The sequence below is a fragment of the Podarcis pityusensis genome, assembly GCF_964106645.2.
Source record: "Podarcis pityusensis genome assembly, chromosome: 9".
NCBI lineage: Eukaryota > Metazoa > Chordata > Lepidosauria > Squamata > Lacertidae > Podarcis > Podarcis pityusensis.
This window is the reverse complement of record NC_138034.1, coordinates 62,977,497-62,999,970: the sequence shown is the minus strand read 5'-3', so window position 1 is coordinate 62,999,970 and position 22,474 is coordinate 62,977,497.

Sequence of the window (22,474 nt, the reverse complement as noted above, 5' to 3'; positions counted from 1 at the left end):
TGAAACTGTGGAGCGCCATTACCAGTCAGTGAAGGCAATGCTACACTATGTAATTATGTGTTTTGTGTTTTTATATTGTGGGTTTATCTTGTGAACCGCCCTGAGACGGGCATAGGGTGGTATACAAATTTAATAAAGAATAATAACAATACTGACCTAGATGCAGAGGTTTATCTAGGGGTTGGGAAACCAGCCTCTGTCCAGGGGTGCAAAAAATCACCCCAGAAATCTGTCTCCAGTTATCTATGTAAATTCCCGAGTTTAGAAACGAGCTGGGAGCTGAATGCTAAGAGAAATAGCAAGGCAGAATGCTGGAGGCTGTGGAATGTAAGACGTATATTCTGTGGTGATGCACCACTGCTGCCAAGACGAGATCAAACGTGGGAGAAATGTTGTTTTTCCCCCAGGGAGGTGCTGATACAGTTCCTTGCCAAAGGCACAAGGGACCCTAGGTACGCCTCTGGCTAGACGGAGCAATGGTCTGACTCAACATGAGGCAGCGCACTACGTTCCTACATAGCTGGGTTTGCCAAACTCGGGTCTCCAGCTGTTTTTGGACTGCCATCATCCCTGACCACTGGTCCTGCTAGCTAGGGATGATGGGAGTTGTAGTCCAAAAACAACTGGAGACCCGATTTTGGGAAACGCAGCTATGTAGCAACTGCCACTAGAATGGCTCTTCCATGTACCTAATGAAAACCAAAGGTTTGTCTCTCCCTCCCCCCCCCCCAAAAAAAACCACACACACACACACACACACACACTTTGTTCACATGAGAAGAGTGGAGGAAAGAAGACATTTTAGCCCCGCTCTGGGCATATCTAAACTTTTATATAAGCTTTTTACCAATTTAGCTACCATGGTGTCCTCCAACGAATCCTGAGAAATGTAGTTTGATCTGCAAAGCTCTCTGTTAGAGATCTCCAGTACCACCATCCCTACAATGATTGCACAGGCAAAAACCATTAAGGCTGCAATCCTATATGCCAGGCGGTGGGCAGTCTGTGGCCCCCAGATGGATTTTATGTTGCTTTTGGCCTGATTTCAAAAGATATCATATACTGAGCCTTGGGGCGTGGGACTGCAGACTTTGCCATGAGTACTCAGTCTTTGCGTATTGACCTGAAACTCCTTGGAAATGGAAAGAGAAAACCTTTGCAAAGCTTCTCAGAATGAATGCTGTTTTCAAGCCGCAATTAAGGGCTAACCTTTCCTTCCCCCTTTTCGCTCCCATCAATCTCTAGCAACTGCAAGGAAAACAGTACTAAGCGAGTTGATAAGTTGCCCGGGAAATGGCAGAAGACAAGTCGGCCGCTGGTTTCAAACGCAGATGAAATAGTGCCCTGAAATATATATATCTACATCTATTCCGTCTTCCCGTCCGCTTTCAATTTTCAAAATGTTTGAAATTGATGGGACAAGATACGGAGTTACAATCACCGGCTATCTGGCCTATGTAAATACAGAGGGGGCGAGAGGGAGCTGCCAGCTCAATGGAAAGTTATAGGACTTGTATAGAACTGTTTTTCTCCCTACTTTCCATGCTTGCAGCTAGAACAAGATGTATGGGCAGCTTGGGGGCAAGGCTTGGTTGTCAGCGATGGTGAGTGATGCAGTTCAAATCTACATTCACTGGTGCCTGGCAGGAGACTTACCTCCTGCCATGTGACAACGTTTCTTAAAAAGCCCTTACGCTGCACTCTGGATATCACAAGCCTGAATTAACCACCTAGCCAGTTGCCTGTGGCGAGTAAGAATTACCTCCAGGAGGGAAAATCCTTTGTAGGCTACAAAAGAGTCCTTCTTTCTTTCCTTCCTTCCTAAATTTGTAAGCAGCACTTAAAAATTACAGCAACACTAAGAATACCAGAGTGGGGGAATCCGCAAGTACTGTCTGATTAAAAGAAGATTCACATTTCTAAGTCCTGTCTAAATAACACCATTTTTAGGTAAAGGTAAAGGGACCCCTGACCATTAGGTCCAGTCGTGACTGACTCTGGGGTTGTGGCACTCATCTCGATTTATTGGCCGAGGGAGCCGGCATACAGCTTCCGGGTCATGTGGCCAGCATGACTAAGCCGCTTCTGGCGAACCAGAGCAGTGCACGGAATCGCCGTTTACCTTCCCACCGGAGCGGTACCTATTTATCCACTTGCACTTTGACGTGCTTTTGAACTGCTAGGGTGGCAGGAGCAGGGACCGAGCAACGGGAGCTCACCCCATTGTGGGGATTCGAACTACCGATTTTCCAATCGGCAAGTCCTAGGCTCTGTGGTTTAACCCACAGCACCACCCGCGTCCCTCTCAACCTGAGGTACCACTGTACTGTTTTTCATTCAAATGAATCCCAAAGCAGCTTACACACAATAAATAGATGTATAGAACACTGTTTAAAAAGCAACAGCTAATAAATAAGCTAAACATCACAGTTAAAGCAAAAGTCATATTATATGATTAACAAATCAATGCAGCATTTATAATCTGTAAGGCAATGTTAAGAAAATAGCAACCCAAAAATAAACTGAGTGCTTTTAAATTCATACAGACCTCCATGACTTGTAATCTTTTACTCTATTCAGCTCATTAAAATACACATTTACATGATATCTGTGGTAGCAACCCTCTCCTGAACCTTCTTTGGGCTGCAGGTGGGGCACCACAGGTGAAACCAACCACCCGCTGATGAGAAACTCACAGCTTTTCCTCTGGAAACTGCTCCCTTATGAAGACTTGATGTTACGATGCTGGCACAATCCTCTGCCAACTTCCCAAACACAGAAATATTGATACCACTGGCCTTGGAACATGAGTTTTCTGACTCTTGAAGGACAGTCTTGAAGACATCCCATTTCCCTCTTTACTTAATAGATAGGAAGCAGCAACTGTTCCCTGAACAGACTTGCTGGCAAAGTCACAGCCCAGCTGCAAATGCTCAAAATCAACTTTGTGGGGGTTGCTTTGGAGAGTTTTCAACTGCCCTGGCATGCCAGAATGGATTGACATTGATGTGGACATAGGTCAGCAAAAATGGATACAGTCAGGAAAAAAATCTTTGAAGTTATTTGCAGGAATGAATTATAAATAGTACCAGCTGTAATACTGAAAGTGACATACGATAGACTTATCCTTTCAGAATTTGCCTAATCCTGTTTTAGTTGGTGGCCATCATTGGAAACAAAAGTTTCTATCTGCAAAATAAGCATCTTGCTGAAGATTCTCTAGTTGTTTTGATTGCCCCAAGATTCTTATTTTGAACACTCATGAATGAACAGGGGGAAGTACGGTAGTTACCCTAGTTGCCCTACCATTTGCCAGTGGGGTTAACTGCCGGCGCAGTTATCCAGCAGAATGGATTGTACAGTGGTACCTCGGGTTAAGAACTTAATTTGTTCTGGAGGTCTGTTCTTAACCTGAAACTGTTCTTAACCTGAGGTACCACTTTAGCTAATAGGGCCTCCCTCTGCCGCCACGCCGCCACCATGTGATTTCTGTTCTCATCCTGAAGCAAAGTTCTTAGCCCGAGGTACTATTTCTGGGTTAGCGGAGTCTGTAACCTGAAGCGTCTGTAACCTGAAGCGTCTGTAACCCGAGGTACCACTGTATTTGCTAGCCCACAAAAATAGCTGGGAGACAACGGAACCTAAGTTCTTTCGGAGGTAGCAAAGGGTCCCAAAAGTAATTACAGTATTTGTCTTCCAAACAACTGAGCTAACAGAAAATTGCATCGTCCTGCTAGCTGCCTTTTGTGATAAAGGAATTGTGCTTCCCACAGACCAGCTCAGCCTTATCAACTCTGCAATACATGCATATCTAACAGTTGGTTACACTTTGCTTCTTGCAGTGCCATACTGAGATGAACCAGCCGGCAGAAAGATGCCTTGAAAGGCTGACTTATTTATTGTGTGAATAAATAAACATGGCTGCCCCATCACATCTAGCCTGACCATTAAACAAAAGGCAAAACCTCATCATACAGAGGGTTGTATGACAGCATCGCGTTTTCTTTATAAGCTCATAAACTACATGCCTTAAGATTTACAAGATGGCTAATAAATCAGAAATTATAAGCCATACCTTTTTATTTTTATTCGAAGGGGCGGCAGCATTGGTGGCCAGAGCCAATAGCTTTCCCAAACATATTAACAGAAGCGGAGGAATTAATCTGAGGCATACCGTGCAAACTAAAGAAATAAAGAAATGGAAATATGGATAGTAGATGAAAGGCTGGGACGTCTGGTGCTGAAGTACTCATTCATTTCCATTTTCAGTTTCAGAGTTTGTTCATACATGTAATTAAAGGGTAATGGAGTAGACAGGAAATTTATCTAGTCAGATAACCACATGAAATAAAAAAGAGAGGGAGTCAGAAACGAAGCCTACACCCCCCCCCATATAATCCACTAACAGGATACAATCCTAAGCAAGCAGCATCAAGCACATTTTTGAATGAATATCGATCACATCATCTTATTTAAGGTGTTCTGCAAATCTTTGGGAATAAGAGCGTCTCCACCCCCATCGTTCTGCCCGTACACTGAGGTCCAGCGCCGAGGGCCTTCTGGCGGTTCCCTCATTGCGAGAAGCAAAGCTACAGGGAACCAGGCAGAGGGCCTTCTCGGTAGTGGCGCCCGCCCTGTGGAATGCCCTCCCATCAGATGTCAAAGAGAACAACAACTACCTGACATTCAGAAGACATCTTAAGGCAGCCCTGTTCAGGGAAGTTTTTAATGTGTGATTTTAGTGTATTTTTTGTTTCTATGGAAGCTGCCCAGAGTGGCTGGAGAAACCCAGCCAGATGGGCAGGGTACAAATAATAAATTATTATTATTATTAAGAGCAGGACCATATCTTACTGAGAGCAGAATTTCCTCACTTGGGATTAAGATTCAAAATAATTGTTTGAGCTATTGTGGCTGACTGTCATGGACTGGTTGGACACAGAGAGGAATGGTGTGATGGCCTGGGAATCCGATTCAGAGGCTGAACCGGAGGAACCCCAGCCTGCACAAGAGTCCCCGCCTCCAGGGCCGGCTGAGCTGGGGCGGGGCCTTGGATCTGAAGCGCCTGCACCTGTGCCGGATCCTCAGGAGCAGGCACCAGGTGACTCCACTCTAGCTCCAGAGGTGATTAAGGACACAGTGCCTACAGGTGCGCCTCTCCCCGCCCTGCCAGAGGAAGGTGAGTCTCCCCCTGGGTCCAGTAACTCCCCAGCCTCCCCTGAACTGCAGAGGCTTAGGGCAGAGAGGCGGAGGGAACTGGTTTCTCCCAGGAGGAGTGCTCGCCTTAAGGCCGGGAGAGGCGGGTCTCCTGGGGGCCGGGACCGCCCCTGGCCTCAGAGAAGATAAAGGCCAGTCAGCCCGGTCCCAGGTTGTGGGAGCAACGTCGTTGAGTACTTGCTCCTGCCCGGACCCAGACCTGCCCTTCTAGTGTTCCTGTCCCTGCCCGGCTTCCTGCTTCGGACCTCGCCTCGCTGCTTGTGAACTGTTTCCAGACTAGTGACCCAGGACCAGACTTTGACTACGCCAACGGTAACCTTCCCCCCGGGACCAGCACAAATGGTGGGAGGAACCAGCCGGGGAACCACCAAACCACTGTTCGTCTCCCAGAACCAGAAGAGGCATGAAAAGGGCAGAGGAGTGGTTGGCTGCATGTAGAGGCAGTCTCTGATTGCTTGGAAAAAGCCCTGGAGGGGAGGGGACTTAGATGCTATGAAGAGTTGGAGACAATTAGTCTTGGCAACTGATTTTCATGGGGCAAGACCATCGGGAATGAGCTGCTCTGCTCATTAGGCCTGACAATCAAGTCTGTGGAGATAATGTTTTTGCTAATAAAGAGTTAACTCCAGCTTTGAACAGTGTGCTTACTGACATTTTATCCAATCAACAACCCTGTAAGGTAGGTTAAAAAGGTAAAGGTAAATGACCCCTAACGGTTAAGTCCAGTCGCAAACGACTCTGGGGTTGCAGTGCTCATCTCGCTTTACTGGCCAAGGGAACCGACGTTTGTCTGCAGACAGCTTTTCCGGGTCATGTGGCCAGCATGACTAAGCCACTTCTGGCAAAACCAGAGCAGTGCACAGAAATGCCGTTTACTTTCCCACCGGAGCGGTACATACTTATCTACTTGCACTTTGACGTGCTTTCGAATTGCTAGGTTGGCAGGAGCTGGGACCGAGCAATGGGAGCTCACCCCGTTGTGGGGATTCAAACCTCTGACCTTCAGATCGGCAAGCTCAGTGGTTTAGACTACAGCACCACCCGCGTCCGTAAGGTAGGTTAGGTTGAGAGATATTAACCCAAGGTCACCCTCAGAGGTTCATACCTACATCATTTTATTTGTGTCCTGCCTTTCCATTGTTAAAACCATGCTGAAGGCAGATTACAACATAAAAAATACATATTTCCATAAAAAAGTAGTTATAAACAACAAATAAAACATCAAAAAGTACACAAATTGAAACAATTTCCACATAAATCTTAATATGATCTAAAATAAATATACAAAAAATTAATATCAATAATCGCAAGAATGTCACCTCCCAACAACCCCCCGAAAAATATTCCAACCGTCTATTCAGCAGCCTCACCTTTTGTAGCTGGAGTCAGTCAGGGCCCTGCCCTCCCAGGCCAGATGGGAAAAGGTTCATAGTTGAGTAGTGATTTGAACTTCAGCCTCTCCAAACCTAGTCCTGCAATACATGCCATGGAGAATCTGCCTGCAGCTGGAAAGCAGACAGAAATAACATCACCTGGGACCCGGGTCATTCGGGTGATGTAAAAGGAAATTAATTTTTGATCCAGCACCTGACTGGCTCACAGCCAGTACTATCTTTTGACTTTCTCCCCAACTTTTCCTTCTTGTGAATTTCGTGTGTGCCAGAAGAGATAAATATTTTAATCGCCTTGTTATTGTAGCATCCTGCCTGGAACTGAATCCCTTACAACAGACGACAGTTGCTCTCCGAGCAGATGTACGGAAAAGAATCTCTCAAACTTATTAGTTCTGCATCACACCTGTTTACTTGTGTCAGCAGGAATGATGGGCACTTTGGAAAAAAACAGTGGCATATTTTCTTTCCCATGTCAGATTAGCACAGAACCATATGTTTATATTGATTCTGGCATGAACCAATGCTCTGGTGATGTCTCTATGCAAAATTCACCTGAACTCAAAAGAAGCATAAATTCCCACATCGGCACAGCATTAAGGCTTGAATAAGGTGAGTTGTCCAAAGCAGAAAATTATGTCTCGGTCACACCAGTGCCCCAATGATTCACACTCCCTACAACTGAAGTGTGGTTTTAGCTCTCCTCTTGAATTATAGTTGAAGCTCAACCAACACACAGGAAGACAACGGGGGAGATCATTGCCTGGAGTTTTGCAGGCCTTCAGTGCTACCATGATTTGTCGTGTGCAAGAAACATTTGAGGGCATCCCCTTTACTTTAGAACATTTCAGCAAGCAGACAAGCATCTATTCTAGTCACCAGCCACCACTGCACATCACATAGGATGTTTTCATCACTGTTTTTTGAACTGTGGTTCTTACGAGTTGAGTTCTTGACTCTTTAATGTCCCTTCTGTTCTGCCATGGCTGCTGATTTTTTTATATAGAATCATAGAATCATAGAGTTGGAAGAGACCACAAGGGCCATCGAGTCCAACCCCCTGCCAAGCAGGAAACACCATCAGAGCACTCCTGACATATGGTTGTCAAGCCTCTGCTTAAAGACCTCCAAAGAAGGAGACTCCACCACACTCCTTGGCAGCAAATTCCACTGTCGAACAGCTCTTACTGTCAGGAAGTTCTTCCTAATGTTTAGGTGGAATCTTCTTTCTTGTAGTTTGGATCCATTGCTCCGTGTCCGCTTCTCTGGAGCAGCAGAAAACAACCTTTCTCCCTCCTCTATGTGACATCCTTTTATATATTTGAACATGGCTATCATATCACCCCTTAACCTCCTCTTCTCCAGGCTAAACATGCCCAGCTCCCTTAGCCGTTCCTCATAAGGCATCGTTTCCAGGCCTTTGACCATTTTGGTTGCCCTCCTCTGGACACGTTCCAGTTTGTCAGTGTCCTTCTTGAACTGTGGTGCCCAGAACTGGACACAGTACTCCAGGTGAGGTCTGACCAGAGCAGAATACAGTGGCACTATTACTTCCCTTGATCTAGATGCTATACTCCTATTGATGCAGCCCAGAATTGCATTGGCTTTTTTAGCTGCCGCGTCACACTGTTGGCTCATGTCAAGTTTGTGGTCAACCAAGACTCCTAGATCCTTTTCACATGTACTGCTCTCAAGCCAGGTGTCCCCCATCTTGTATTTGTGCCTCTCATTTTTTTTGCCCAAGTGCAATACTTTACATTTCTCCCTGTTAAAATTCATCTTGTTTCTTTTGGCCCAGTTCTCTAATCTGTCAAGGTCGTTTTGAAGTGTGATCCTGTCCTCTGGGGTGTTAGCCACCCCTCCCAGTTTGGTGTCATCTGCAAATTTGCTCAGGATGCCCTTGAGTCCATCATCCAAGTCGTTGATAAAGATGTTGAATAAGACCGGGCCCAAGACAGAACCCTGTGGCACCCCACTAGTCACTCTTCTCCAGGATGAAGAGGAACCATTGATGAGCACCCTTTGGGTTCGGTCAGTCAGCCAGTTACAAATCCACTGAGTGGTAGCATAGTCAAGACCGCATTTTACCAGCTTCTTTACAAGAATATCATGGGGCACCTTGTCAAATGCCTTGCTGAAATCAAGGTAGGCTACATCCACTGCGTTCCCTTCATCTACCAGGCTTGTAATTCTGTCAAAAAACGAGATCAGGTTAGTCTGACATGACTTATTTTTCAGAAATCCATGCTGACTATTGGTGATCACAGCATTCCTTTCTAGGTGCTCACAGACTGTTTGCTTAATGATCTGCTCCAGAATCTTCCCTGGTATTGATGTCAGACTGACTGGGCGGTAATTATTTGGGTCCTCTTTTTTCCCCTTTTTGAAAATAGGGACAACATTTGCCCTCCTCCAGTCTGCCGGGACTTCGCCTGTTCTCCAGGAATTCTCAAAGATGACTGCCAGTGGTTCTGAGATCACATCTGCCAGTTCTTTTAATACTCTTGGATGCAGTTCATCTGGCCCTGGAGACTTGAATACATCTAAACTAGCCAAGTATTCTTGTATTATCTCCTTAGTTATTCTGGGCTGTGTTTCCTTTGCTGAATCATTTGCTCCAAATTCTTCAGGTCGGGCATTGTTTTCTTTATCGGAGAAGACTGAGGCAAGGAAGGCATTGAGGAGTTCAGCCCTTTCTGTGTCCCCTGTTTGCATTTCACCATCTTCTCCTCTGAGTGACCCCACTGTTTCTTTGTTCTTCCTTTTGCTACGAACATACCCATAAAAGCCTTTTTTGTTGCTTTTAACCTCTCTAGCAAGCCTGAGCTCATTCTGTGCTGTAGCTTTTCTGACTTTGTGTCTACACGTGCTGGCTATTTGTTTGAATTCCTCTTTGGTGTTTCCCCCCTTTTCCATTTTTTGTACACATCCTTTTTTAATCTTAACTCAGTTAAAAGTTCTTTAGATAGCCACCCTGGCTTCTTTAGGCACCTTCCATGTTTCCGTCTCATTGGTATTGCCTGATGATGTGCTTTTACTATCTCCCTCTTAACAAACTCCCAGCCATCATGAACTCCCTTTCCTTTTAGTATTACTGTCCATGGGATCTCACCCAGCACTTCCCTAAGTTTTATGAAGTCGGCTTTCTTAAAGTCAAGAAATTGAGTCTTAGTATGCTTGGCTGCTCCTTTCCGCTGTATAGTAAACTTCAGAAGAGCATGATCACTCGCGCCTAATATGATTGGTGGTTGTTTATATAACGTGGTACGACGTTTCCTTACTGTAAGCTGTGTTAAGTTCTTTCTGCAAGGGAGGAAAGGTGTGTATATGCATTTGGAACAAGCAAATAGACCTTTCCAGTAGATCATACTGCATGGAAAAATCTGTATGAGCAGTCTATGTCCTTTGGGTCAGGAAGCAAAGTAGCCACTTACCAAAAAGAGAATAAATGCAGATGACGATTTGCATGAAATGTGCATATGCTCATGCATATGGATGGATGCAAATTTAGAAATAATTGCTACTGTTTAAATAGACATACATCTTTCCCGAACACTGTGACCAGGTGACCTGCGTGCCTTCTCAGTCTGTTCTCCCTTCTTTATCTTTAAACTGAACTTGGGCCAGATAGCCTTTCAAAGAAGAGGACAGCTTCAAAGAGAAGACCCCTCCATAGTAGTCCCCTCCAGAGTCCCCTCCATAGTAGTACATGTGGTTTCTCTAGCAAGAAGTGAGCAAAAGGTTAGATATGATTCTGCTGGTAGATATGTAGGTGATTTGTACAAGATCAGCAAGCGTTTCTGGCTTTAGCATCGGTACCAAAAACAAAACAACTTCTTCCACCTAAATTAGGGTGCTGAAATGAACAAAACTAACCAGGAGTGGATTTTTTGTGCCAAAGGACTAAGGGCGCATTAATGGTTCTGTTAAGCTTAAAGACACCCCACTCTTTAATTCTAATGATATGTATTTTGCAGCTGGGTGTGGCTGGTCGCTCATCGGTTTCTGGTGATTAAACAGGCCAACAAGCCCAAAGTCTGCTCTCCCCCGATAAAGGTATCCAGATCTCAAGACTTGGGCTGTGGACTTCCAACCCTGCTTAGGAGCATCCCAGAGGCAGATAGCTGGCCCCCTTAGTATGTGAGGATGGGGCTCAGCCCCTCCAATCTTGAGAGACTGGGCCTCAGCAGGCCTCCCCATGGTGGTGACAGGCCTTATCATGCCTCCCCATGATGGCAGCAGGCTAGTAAGGCCTTGCAAGCCTCCTCCCGACGCTCATGACATCACATGTGACATCATGCGCATGCGATGAGTTCCCCCTCTGCTGGCCAAGGATGGTAATGGAACAGTGAAATGGATGGATTCCATTGATCTGTAGAATATTTCACAGTTATAGGCCAGGGCATTGCATTCTGGGTAAATTAAAATGGAGACTGCCCATTGTGGATGGGACGCAAGATTAGCTCTTGTTCAAAAGCAGCACTGCTGTCTATCCAGCACTAAAATGGCGCCCAAGGCCAGGGTGTGAGGAAAGTGGTAGGTGATGTTATAGAAGAAAAGGTCCCGCTAAATCAGCACTGTTATGTACTGAAGTTCTCACCATGGGCCAGCAGGGGGGATACTGTAGATAGTTTTCACTCAGGTCCACATATGCAAATAAGGAATTAAAAGTGACGTTCAGTGATTGGATAGTTACAGAAAGTTGTTACTGTTGCTTTGTAGTGGAGCTCTATATAAGCAGGCTTGCTGAACCCTTCAGTTCAGTTCTGTTCTGGGCCTGTGAATAAACAAGAGCTGTTTGAAGAATCGCTGTGTTATCTGATATGTTCACCCACAACTTAACAAGCACTGTTCCAAGGCACCCACTTTACTACAGCACCAGCCAGCAATCGGGCCAAGAGCACATTTTGTTATTAGATGAAACCCTACTACTCCTAGAAATTCTAACGGTTTTAATTTTAGCCATGGTTCTGCAGTGCCTGAAATCATTTGCAACTGTATACCACGAAATTTTGTTTGCTTTTTTTATTATTTATGTGGGGAGACCTTCGCAATGATCCCTTAATCCTCACCGTTCCATTGTCTTCCAAGGATCTTTGCTCGTTAACACACAGCCCACTCAAGGGGGAGTCTGGGAAATGAGATGCAAAGCTCAGGGGGGTTGCAGTGGCAAAGCCTGTGAAATGAAAGCAAACCCGAAAGGATTTGCCACAACTCCCGCCATCAGCCGTGCACAAAAATTGCTGCCGGCTCCAAGCAGCTTTTTCCGGCTTCGTGGTTACGTAGCAAGGCGTATTATTCAGAGGTGACAAGAACCTTGAATGTGAGGCTTCCCAAGCAATTAAGTTATAATACAATCATTGTGCAACTGTCATGCATTTGTTGCACAAGATCCGTCAGCGAATTTGCTCAAGGCAGCACTTCAGTTGCGAGGAATAGCACATATTCCCAGGGCATGATGCTTACGTCATGTGATTGCTCTCCAGTTAAAATTCCCATTCATAGTTTGAATGTGGTGTGGAACATAGCGGCATGGTTCAGAGGCCCGGGCTAAATGCAGACTGCAGCTGCCTCGATGTAGGCAGGCGATGGGTAGCTAGGAAGCATTCAGACTGCATTACACCCATTCTACATCAGCTGCCCATTTGGGTCTAGGCCTGGTTCAAAGGGCTGGATTTGACCTTCAAGAGCCCTGAGAGGGAGAACCCATTTCATGCCCTCCAACATTCCCCACCCCACCCCACAATGGACACTCCTTGACCACTCATTTTTCTGTTTCCCCCCCACACCCTGTAGAGCATTTTCTATCAGGAGAAGGGCAACTGCCACCACCACCATAACAATGGGAAACAGCTAACAACAACAACAACTCTGGGCAACTTCCAACAAAAGATTAAAAATACATTAAAACATCACCATTAAAAACTTCCCTAAACAGGGCTGCCTTCAGGTGTCTTCTAAACATCAGATAGTTGTTTATTTCCTTGACATCTGATGGGAGGGCGTTCCACATGGCAGGCGCCACTGCCAAGAAGGCCCTTTGCCTGGTTCCCTGTAACTTTGCTTCTCGCAGTGAGGGAACAGCCAGAAGGCCCTGTGAGCTGGACCTCAGTGTGCAGGTTGAATGATTGGGGTGGAGATGCTCCTTCAGGTATACTGGGCTGAGGCAATTTAGGGCTTCAAAGGTCAGCACCAACACAAGCCCTCCACCGTCTTGAGAAAACCCATTGATTCCTCTTCTGTTTTATTTCTTTCCTTGGTAGATACAAAAATTAAAAAATAAATTTTAGAAAGGGGCTAGATTAGACATGGATGCTCACAACATTTTTAATAATAAAAAAAAAAAATCAAGACTCCTTGCGCTCCACTCCCAGTTTCTTCCCGCCCAGGGCAGTCCTGCCTTCTGCCTGCCCCTCAGAGCTGGAGCGTCCTGTGGGGCTGGGCCTTGGCAATGGGCAGCCTCTCTTCCTCCTCTTCTGCTATCCAACAGCTGCTATGAGCTGTCATGGTCCGGTTCACGGGCAATCAAAGTCCCAGCAGGGGACGTCAGGACCGGAGGCAAGATGGTAGGGTGGGAGCAGGAACAGGGGTCCAGAAGCCAGGAGTCAGGAAGCCAAGAGTTCGAGGGTCAGAGAGCCAGGAGTCAAGAAGCCAAGAGTCCGAGGGTCAGGAAGGAAGGAGTCAAGAAGCAGAGGTTCAAGGATCAGGAAGCAAGAAGCCAAACTCAGCAAGGCAGGAAGCGTGTTGCTGTGGCAAAGAGCTGAAGGAAAATGCTAACCTTATAACCCTTCCCAGCTCTTGCCACCAGGTGCTGTGATTTACCAATCAGCCTCACCTGTGCGGCCGCGCCTTACCTCTCCAGAACAAACTTAGGAAGGCCCAAGTCCTGCAAAGTCCTACTGGTCACATGTCCTGGCTCCTGCACGCACACCTGACAATCAGCTGTCTAAGAGAAGATGGTTCTTCGCAACTTCCTCCGCCACCATTGTCATCACTTGGCACAAGCACCAGCTCATCCCTCTCCCTGAGCTTGGCAGCTGTGGCACTGATGGGGAAAATAGGGACATTCCAGGATCAAAAAAGAAGCCAGGGTGCCTTTCATAATTCCGGGACTGTCCCTGGAAAATGGGGTATGAGAGTTGCTTAAAAGGACCACCTACATCAGGGGTAAGGACCACCTGGGGATGAATGTGCCCATCTGGGCCTCTCTGTGTGGCCCTTAGTCCTCTCCCTAGGCCACAACCTCCTCTCTGGCCAAACCCCACACCAGCCTTGTTCAACAGCGTTCTTGAGTGCTTAACTGTGGCAGTGCTTACCTGGATGGAGAGGTGTAAGTTCAGAAACCAATGGCTTTTGTGTGGCTTGAATTTAGTCTGTCGTACTGCATCACCATTCAGGCAGCAGCTTGTTATAAGCATTCCAAAGGCGGAAGGAGGAGGTAGCGGCAAACACTCCTCCCTTGATGTTACTCCATAACAACTGCACCCTTCTCTCTGCTTCCTGGGCCTATAATACATGTATGTTGGACAATCATTTATTTTGGAATTCCCATCTTATTACAGAACATAGATGTAATTCTGCATAACCAAAGGTAATGAGCTGGAAAAGCATGCAATAAAATCCCAGTTTTATTTGATCGTAAATTTAGCACCTCTTTCTTTAATATTTGCATAATGACATAAGGGATACAATTTGCCTCTCTCTTCCCCCTCCCTCAATTACCATCGATAAAAATGGTTCAGGCATCTGTTTCCAAGATTAGAAAAGTGCTGATTTTCCAGCATGGTGATATGTATCTTAAAAGGAGCTTTGCAATCATTTCCTCACCCCTGCAGCTCCCTGAGCCTCCTGAAAACCCCCTTGAATGGAGGTGGGTGGGTTTTTAAGAGGCTCAGGGATAGGGATGGAGATAGAGGTACAAAGATGAGGAAGAAGTAGGAAAGCCTTCTTTTGAGATACATAAAATCATGCTGGAAAAGGGCTCCTGAAGCAGGGTGAGTATGTTGTTGTTGTTTAGTCCTTTAGTCATCTCCGACTCTTCGTGACCCCATGGACCAGAGCACGCCAGGCACTCCTGTCTTCCACTGCCTCCCGCAGTTTGGTCAGACTCATGTTTGTAGCTTCGAGAACACTGTCCAACCATCTCGTCCTCTGTCGTCCCCTTCTCCTTGTGCCCTCCATCTTTCCCAACACCAGAGTCTTTTCCAGGGAGTCTTCTCTTCTCATGAGGTGGCCAAAGTACTGGAGCCTCAGCTTCAGGATCTGTCCTTCCAGTGAGCACTCAGGGCTGATTTCCTTCAGAATGGAGAGGGTTGATCTTCTTGCAGTCCATGGGACTCTCAAGAGTCTCCTCCAGCACCATAATTCAAAAGCATCAATTCTTCGGCAATCAGCCTTCTTGATGCTCCAGCTCTCACTTCCTTCCATACATCACTACTGGAAGGTGAGTATAGAATCATACAATTGTAGTGTTGGAAGGGACCCTGAGGGAATCTCAACTAAAGTATCCATGACAGATGGCCATCCAACCTCTGCTTAAAAACCTCAAAGGAAGGAGAATCCACCATGTTTTATCAGCGGGCGATGAAAATATCAAAAATTGTAGGTGCTTGTTTGCTTTTGATAGGAACTCCACGAAAAGCCTCTTTTCAGGTAGAAAATCAATGCCCTTGTTACTTAAGTCTGTTGATTTCAAAGGGTCTACTCGGAGTATGGCTAATGTTGGATATAGCCCTATATATGCCAAATGAAAAATAAAGTCTTTCAGTGTTGAGTGCTGATGGAATGCACTTGTGGGCCCCGTTGCAAAGAGGGGAAATGGAATCCGAAAGATGGAGTCAATTTACAGGTGTGGCCCTCTCCAAACCATTTGAAAAATACTGCAATTAAGCATTGGAACAAGCAAATGGCAAAATGGCAGTTTGTCCCAGCAGGTCAATTTTAAAATGCCTGTGCAAATGAAAACATTTTCACCTCACATCTAAATTCTACCAACAAGGTCTCCCTGGGAGAAAGTCCAAATTTCTGTCATTTGCTACGACTTCCTGCCCTACACACCCGAAACAAAACAATTTAAAGAGACTGGTTTGCTTGGGGAGAAAAATGGCATGAATATGATTATTCTAGCTAGCATTATTTGCTGACTCCTTCAATACAGCATATTAGCAGACATGTCAATTTAAAAACAGTGCGGAATGGATAATTTATGAAACCTCACCTGTCGATTACACCAAGCCAGCTGGCAATGAATGATAAGTGAAATTGGAGCAAAGTATTTTGTTTTTAGTTAGCATTTATAATAGAACTGCTTTTTTAATATAGGGGGTGGCCAATTCCACTGCTGCAGATGCCACTGGACTCTGGCAAATAGCATCTTTTTCTGATTCCTTTTTGCATACAAGATTCTAGCTTGCATTTTCAACAATTAAAAACAGCAAATCCATCAATCTGGACCACTAAAGAGTATCAGATTAAAGTTGCATCCAGATGCCCCATTTACTGAGCATCCGTCCTGTTTTGTTTGCCCAAAATCTGAAGGGAGTTTAGGTGACATCTATTTATTTAGCATTCATTACCATTTGTTTTCGAGGAGGTTGTACAACATTGTGCCAAGCTGTTGTTATCCTACACATTCCAGCACATTTTGCAATCATCTTCCTCACTGCAGGAATGACCTGCTTGGGGGAGAAGCAGGCTTGTTGATCAAGAGCACCGACCAATTGTCATTTTGCAATGTGAAATTGCCAGTGTGTGATTGAATCGCACACGGAAATTGCACCGTTCAAGGCAGAAGGTGCTGGTGGTTTTCCTGTTCTTTCTTTGCTGTGCTACTGAGAAGAACGGACAAGCTAGAATGTGGTGGATTCATGTCGAACCCCCTGCCCCTTTATACAAACCTCTCACTGGCTACTGAGAGTAGAAATACTATAACTGGTAGCATTGATTCCACCATGCTTTCCACAGCCACAGCAACTTGCCTTCAAACAATGCCTGTTTCTGGCACTTATCCAGAGAACAGAAAGGGAAGGGAAGAAGAAAGTCTTCAGGTAGCCCAAAATTGCAAAACACCAGAACATTGCAACGGCAGAACATAAGTCAATGCAAATCGTCACTTTTGGGGAGCTGGGTTCATCAGACACTGACATAGAACCCTGCTCCCAAAAATGTAACAGGTCCAAGACACCCCCGACCCCAGATGACTACACCTCTGACAGAACCATACATAGAGCTGCCTCACAACGCTACCAAAAGGTTGTTGGTGGTTTACTGACAAAGAAAGAGGGTGAGGCAAGCTAGTGTGAGCTTTCAATGCATTGGGGGGGGGGGTGTCATGTGAACTTTTCTTCTCTCTTAACCTAACCTACCTCACAGGGTTGTTGTGAGAATCAAATGTTGTGAGAATCAAAAGAGAGCCACCCTGGACTGTTTTCCCTTTTCAGGGGTTTTTTAATACGCAAAGAACAAATTAGGTGTAGAGACTATAGAAATGACAAAACAGAACCAATTATATAGTATTGTAGTATACCCAGAACCATCGATAAGTTTTTGTTTCAACAAGTCTGATTTACAGAGTTACTATTTTCCGCTCACTTCTCTGCATCCTGCAAAGGAAACCATTTAGAGGGTCAATATTACAGGGACCCTGAGCTTCTTGAAGGAAGAGGTAGAGAGACAATATTGAGCCCTCCCCCCCCCACACACACACTTCTGGAAAGATAAAACATCCACAAGGAATTCAACTTTGTGGGGAGGGGGGAGTCAGAAAAAGGAAATGCTGTTCCTGAACAGCAATTCCTTTTTATTTCCTTCCTTGGGCTTACATTTCAGTGCAGCCTTCGCACCCACCAATTAGAAAGAATGTACAGCTCTGGAATCACTAGGGTTGAAAGGAAGAGCAGTTGGTTAATGGTTTCAGGGCCCCCTCTTTAAGCTGGGAATGAGGAGCTTTGGCAGGATGAGAGAAATGAGCTGTCAGGCTGTCAATACCTCACGCTTCACTCGTGTCATTCCAATTTGCCAGCCTCGGTTCCCCTGAGTCTCTGGGGCAGAGAGGTTGGTCAGTGGAGAGATGCCTTTGTGGTACCAGAAGCGTTCTCCAGTCCTCAGGCTAGCGCTAAACAGCACTGACAGCAGACTGTTCCTCAGGAAAGCATGCATTATTATGGGCAAAGCGTCAGTAGTTAAGAGGGGAGGCAGGAGAACAGAAGTTGCTTGTTTTTTGAAACTATCCGGGCGAATGAAACTGTCCTTTTCAAAAAGAGAACAGCAGAAAGTCAACTGCAGCTGAAGTAGCACTTTCAACTCAGAGAGCAGTAAAATAAATGTTGTGAGGAAATAGCCTGACTTGTCAGGGGTTTACATTTCTAAGAACCAAATCTAGAGCATGATGTTAAGTCTATAAACCTTGACCACAGCAATGACTCCTTACTTTTAAGAAACTTTTAAGGAAGTTTTTTTTTTTTCGTTAAGGGGGAAGCGAATTAATTTCTGCTCTGGTTTGGTCTAATGCTCCCTATCCTGCTGCATAGACTCTCAGAAATGTTTAAAGTAAGGGTAAAGGACCCCTGGACAGCTAAGTCTAGTCGAATTTGACTATGGGGTGCGGCGCCCATCTCTTCTCTCAGGCCGAGGGAGCCAGCATTTGTCCACAGACAGCTTTCCATGTCATGTGGCCAGCATGACTGAACCGCTTCTGGCACAACAAGACACTGTGAGGAAGCCAGAGCGCACAGAAACACTGTTTGCCTTCCCTATTTATCTACTCGTGCCGGTATGCTTTCGAACTGCTAGGTTGGCAAAAGCTGGGACAGAGCAACGGGAGCTCACCCCATCACACTGATTCAAACCACTGACCTTATGATCTGCAAGCCCAAGAGCCTCATTTAGACCACAGCACCACCTGCGTTTATTTCTAATAAAGTCATGATCCATTTTTAGACTTCTTGGTGTCATGGTCCAGTTCACAGGCAATCAAAGTCCCAGCAGGGGACATCAGGACCTGGGGCAAGATGGCGGGGTGGAAGCAGGAACAGGGGTCCAGGAGCCAGGAAGCCAAGAGTCCGAGGGTCAGAGAGCCAGGAGTCAAGAAGCCAAGGGTCCAAGGATCAAGAAGCAGGGAGTCAAAAAGCCAAGGTTCAAGGATCAGGAAGCAAGAAACCAAACACAGGGAGCGTGTTGCTGTGGCAAAGAGCTGAAGGGAAATGCTAACCTTATAACCCTTCCCAGCTCTTGCCACCAGGTGCTGCGAGTTACCAATCGGCCTCACCTTGCCTCTTCAGAACAAACTTAGGAAGGCCCCAGTCCTGCAAAGTCCTATTGGTCACAGGATCTGGCTCCTGCACGCACACCTGACACTTGGAAGTGGTGTTGGTTTTTTGTAGGTTTTTTGGTCAACCCTCAGACACATCTTATTTTTCCACATAGTTTGAGCTACAAAATCTTTCTGGTTGAAAATAATAATAATAATAATATTTCTGTGTGTGTGCGCGCACACACACACACAATTGGTTTACTTATTTTATTTATATACCACCCTTCATCACAAGATCTCAGGGCAGTTCACAGAGTAAAAAAGGGCATCAGCAAACCTTATAAGCTAGTAGTAAGCAGAATGGATGTTTACTTGTATGGCAGAGATTACTACCTCTTAGAGGAATTGAGAATATTAAGTCCTTTTATTCATATGGAATCCACTGCCGGAGAATTCATTTCCTCCACAGATGTACCTAACTGTGCTGAGTCAACAGTGGTCTTTTTATAAAGCCAGCAATGGCCTGGATTTTCAGAGCCCACCACTCAAGACTGAAATATGTTCTCCACACTCCAGAGCTTCCCCTTTACAAGTTGACTTCGTCTCATTGGGTTTGCCATTGTCAAGAACCAGGAAACACCACTGTCTAGCTCAAAATCCTCAGCACTAGGTGAGCTTGCTGCCTCAGTTTCATGTCTGGAACATGGTGGGGAGAAATTGGAGAACTCTCCTTAATCTCCTGTGAGGCGCACAGCTTAGCTTACTGGACAGGGCAGAAACCTTAAACGGACAGCCTTCTATTTTAGTAGCCCCAGGTGAGTGTCAAGTTACTGACCTTATTGTGAACACCTGTAGGGTGGCCATGTGTCCCCCTTTACAGAGAACAGTCCCATACCTGCCAGGTGCCCAGGAAAAAAGTGGGACATCACGTATTTTCACATGACATGACGGCGGCCATTTTGGGTGCCGCAATCTCAACGCTGCACTCTCAGGCAGCATTCCCATCCAAAAAAGGAGCCCTTTTGGGAGGTGAGAGCAAGGTGTGGATTGCGGGAGCATGTTCTGGAAAATGTGCATCCTGGTTTGGGGCTTGAAATTGTTGGACGGTATGCAGTCCTCTATTTGAAGTGATGCCAGAGGGCAGCCCTCTATATGTAAAAAGCTGCCCATTCAAAGTCCAGTTTAGGGATAAGGGACAATAAGAACGGAAAGCAGAAAATCTGCCCAAGAGAAAAGCAGGCAGGGCAGAAAACAGAGGGGCCAACATTAGATCGAGCCAGAGCTAAGGGCTCCATGTTTTAACTATGTACAGTACAGTGGTACCTTGGGGTAAGAATTTAATTTGTTCAGGAGGTCTGTTCTTAACCTGAAACTGTTCTTAACCCGAAGCACCACTTTAGGGGAGGCAAGACAAAGCAGGTTACACAAACACAACAGATTCAGCTCAAAAGCAACCATTGTGATATTTGATTTTCAGGATAGGTGGTGGTGAATTAAATCTGGAAAAAGATGCCCTTTCTCCAAGAACGATGGAGGAAATGTCCTCTCCAAAATAACTATACAGTGGTACCTCGGGTTAAGTACTTAATTTGTTCCGGAGGTCCATTCTTAACCTGAAACTGTTCTTAACCTGAAGCACCACTTTAGCTAATGGGGCCTCCTGCTGCCACCGCACCTCCGGAGCACGATTTCTGTTCTTATCCTGAAGCAAAGTTCTTAACCCGAGGTAATATTTATGGGTTAGCGGAGTCTGTAACCTGAAGCGTATGTAACCTGAGGTACCACTGTACTCATCTTCTTCCCAGCTGGGTTCTATAGGAAGAAGACTGAGACTAAGGAGGAAGAAGGTGACAGCCAGTGGAAACCCCAAAGGACTGGGGTGGATTTAGGGTAGCGTGACTGGCTCCACCACACTGGGAACTGCGCTGCAACTACGGGCGCTGCAACTATGACATAGTGGATTGAGCAGAATGGGGGGAAAGAGGCAGGTGGCTGCTGAATTTTGTCCTCGCATAGGGTGCTGCCAAAATTTGAAAGACCAAAGTCCACCCCTGTTATAAGTAAGAAGGCAGGCAGGTGGGGGGGGGGAGTGCCCCATTTGCCCTAATAAATTATTATTATTATTATTATTATTATTTATTATTATTATTAACCACCCTCTGCTGCCTGCTTTCCTGAGAGATTAAAATGTGGGTGATGCCATTTTGACTGCAGCAGCAACATCACTCAGAAGCAGAACATTGGAAATAGAAGGAATAGCGATACGCTCTTAGCCACTTCGGATTACCCTGTGGAAAGAAAGTCATGACATAAATCTTTATTTTTATTTATTTTCAACAAGATTTAATGTCATGACTTTAAAATCTCTCTCTTTCTGTGTGTGGCAGGAGAAGGGGGCCACATAGATAGCTTAAGAATCCCCATTATATTACAATTACAATGAGAGATCTTGAGAATATTTTAGCAACAGGAAGTGGACAGGAAGCAGCTGTGGTTTTCCTAACTATTCCAATACCTGTGGAGAATTTTCAACCTTGGCAAGAAAGAATTAGCCGGGAATATCAAAGGCTTAGCTGCACAGAATTACGGTAAGCTTGTTGCAATACTACTCCAAAATGCTGCCATCATCTGGCTGTAGAGAGAAGTTGCTTTTTTATATATTTTGCTGGCAGCCATCCAGAGTGGCTGGGGCAACTCAGTCAGATGGGCAGCATATCAATAATAAAAATGTTGTTGTTGTTGTTGTTGTTGTTGTTGTTAATGAAAACAATGTATTTCAGAACATAGGAAGCTGCTTAGCACAGAGCACGACTCTCAGTCCCACTAGACAGTATGGCATAGTGGTTAGCACACCAGACTAAGATGTGGACTGCCAGTTCTAGTCCCGATGCAGTTATGAAGCTCACTGGCTTTCCTTGGGCCCAGCTACTGTCCCTTGGCCTACCTCACAGAGTTGTTGTAAGGATAATGTGGAGAGGGGCAGAGCCACATTCTTGGAGGAAGGTGGGATATCAATGTAATAAATAAATAAAATTGCCTACGCTGAAGTGGCAGCGGTTTTCCAAATTTCTTTCACAGTACCGCTTGGAGGCTGCCCGCCTTTTGGGGTGCCATGCATGTGCTAATACAGTGGTACCTCAGGTTAAGTACTTAATTCGTTCCGGAGGGCCGTACTTAACCTGAAACTGTTCTTAACCTGAAGCACCACTTTAGCTAATGGGGCCTCCTGCTGCCAACGCGCCGCCAGAGCACGATTTCTGTTCTAAGAAGCAAAGTTCTTAACCTGAAGCACTATTTCTGGGTTAGCAGAGTCTGTAACCTGAAGCGTATGTAACCTGAAGCGTATGTAACCTGAGGTACCACTGTACACTTCTTCTTCTTCCCAGGGTGAGGGGAAATGGGCAATTAGATATACAGTGGTACCTCAGGTTACAGACGCTTCAGGTTACAGACGCTTCAGGTTACAGACTCTGCTAACCCAGAAATAGTACCTCGGGTCAAGAACTTTGCTTCAGGATGAGAACAGAAATCGTGTGGCAGCGGTGTGGCGGCAGCGGGAGGCCCCATTAGCTAAAGTGGTGCTTCAGGTTAAGAATAGTTTCAGGTTAAGAACGGA